At 28.2% G+C, this 2,472-nt stretch overlaps 1 pseudogene; it reads right to left on the bottom strand.

The window, feature by feature from the left end:
- Positions 1-719: 719 nt before the first annotated feature.
- Positions 720-1,817, bottom strand: LOC102584733 (kirola-like; annotated as a pseudogene).
- Between the last annotated feature and the right edge of the window lie 655 nt (positions 1,818-2,472).

Raw genomic sequence — 2,472 nt, 5'->3', positions numbered from 1 at the left:
GATAAACGTCAAATTGAATGACTATGGTCCATTTTGAATTGATTGCTAACTACTTTTTTTTCAGTATTAATTTCTTGGATTCAATTTATTGTTGTACAATCTTCTACTGTTGTGATACAATGAACACGTTTATGTTTTTCACTTATCCTAATAGGAAAATAGACATGTGTGGTACCTATCGTTTCAATTTATTTGTGAATTTAATTTGATATAAAATTTAAGTAAATATGATTTTTGAATTTTCTAATTTTAAATGAAAGATATGTTGAATGTACTAAAATATTATTTGATTTTGTATTTTTAAATATGTGAAAAAATTGGAATTTAGAAATTATATATATAAAAACAGAATTATTCTTTTTAATTTTTTTTTTTTTTTAAATGAGACAAACAAATCGAATAGATAGATTTTAATAAGCTTGAAAGCTACATTCTTGCCTAATTTAAAAGCAAGAATTTCAGTAATTTTTTTTTGGGTCAATTTAAAGTGTCATATACATTTGTTTAATCTTTTCCAGAAATATACACAGATAACTATTTAATTTTTTACCCTCGTTAAAAAAAGTTGTACAAAGATACATATTATTTTATTCTGGTAAATAACTGAAAAAAGAAACTTTTTATGCTTTTACAAAGAACTAAAAAGATTAAGGTGCAAATCATTAAATTTAGGACTTGCAAAATTCCCTTTGTTATGGGTAAATTTAGGACTTGCAAAATTCAGAATATCTTACATATATTGATCATTATTATTAGAAAATAGAAATACATTCACAGAAGGAGAGTGGCATATATAGTATATGATTTTCATACACAAACATTATTTATTTCACATGCTAGCAAGAACTAGCCGATATTGCCAAATATTCATCACACAAACAAACATATAAGTGGGTATAAAATCATGCATATATATATTTGCATGTGTTTAAACCCACCAAATAACATAGATCTATTTCTTGAGAAGGTGACCCTCGATATCTTTGGTCAGATCAAGGGCAAAACCCAAAAGAACAAGTGGTTCTGGGGTTTCTTCAATTTTCTTCTCGTACACAAATGTCCATGTAGTCCATTGCTTGTCGCAAGATGTAATAATAGTGAAAGAATTGTACAGCTCTAACAGATCTCCTCCAATTACTTTCCAAGTGATTGACTTCTTCTGAAGATCAACGGCATCAATCACTTGCTTAGCAATCTTATCTTTCCCATCTATAGTAAAAAAAAATAATTAAAAATACAAGAGATGTTACACTGAATTAATGAACAACCCAATCCCTCATAAAAGATTTAGTACATTCACAATAATATATTCCTCTTATATCATTTGTTTTTTATTTTCATTTCTCAAAAAAAGATCTAAAATTCACAAAAATTGAACAGTCTACTTTTTTTTTTCAAACCATTGGACATTGAGAAAAAAATGGGAATTAGTAATGAAAATAGAGAGAGACAAAGTAGGAAAATGTTTGGAAAAATTATGCAAGAAATAATAAATACATATAAAGAGAGACAAAGTAAGGAAATGTGTGTTACCGTCATCATACTTCCAGCTAACTACCGAACCAACTTTTATAGATCCACCTTCATGCGTCTCAAAATGATTGATCTTACCAAGACATAATGTTGGGTATATGATGAGTATTAGTGTGAAAAAGATCATGAACCAAGTGTCCTCCACATTTCACCTCGACAGAACCAATCAACTTGCCTTTTACACCCATACTTTTTCTTAAGTAAAGTTAAATATTGTAGAAGGAGGTGATGAGAAAATGTTTACGAGTTAAAGTGTTTATATAGATTTTAATGTCTTGTGAAAACTTAGTAAAAAACATTATCCACGACATATATATCATGTTTCTCGTGGGGTTCGATATTTAGGGTTAGTTCATTTCTTGTATAATTAGGTTTTATATGTTACTTGTAAGTTAAGATTTTGACTTTGATGGTGAATTTTTACCTGCTCATGCTAATTAAAGTAGAGAGGATATTCAAAACACTTTTGAATTTGGAGCAGATTATTAATTTCTTTCCCGAACTATTGACATCCTTAAAAATATCACTCTATTTGACCAACTAAACATGCATACACACCCGATCTGCCACATGACATAGCAAGTTGTCTCAAACTCTTGTAGGAGTACGAGACTCTTAAAAATCCGAGTGAAGTGTACGATGAAAACACCCCTAAGGATGTATTTCACTCATGTTTCAAAATCAAGGGTGTATTTAAGTTCAGTTAGTCAAGTAAAGGAGTGTTTTTAAGGTTGTCAATAATTTAGGAATGAAATTATTGTGTCTAGTTTAGAGTATATTTCTCTCATTAAAATATGATGTAGATAAGCTAATAATTAAGGTATATTCATTTTATGAACAATAATTTTACTATCATAAGAAGACAATTGTATGTTATTACTGTTATGTTAAAAAAATCATCTTTATCAAACAAGTCAATAATATAACAGGAAATATAAT

The sequence above is a fragment of the Solanum tuberosum genome, unplaced genomic scaffold (assembly GCF_000226075.1).
Source record: "Solanum tuberosum cultivar DM 1-3 516 R44 unplaced genomic scaffold, SolTub_3.0 scf00744, whole genome shotgun sequence".
Classification (NCBI taxonomy): Eukaryota; Viridiplantae; Streptophyta; class Magnoliopsida; order Solanales; family Solanaceae; genus Solanum; species Solanum tuberosum.
This window is presented reverse-complemented; position numbering and strand designations above follow the sequence as displayed.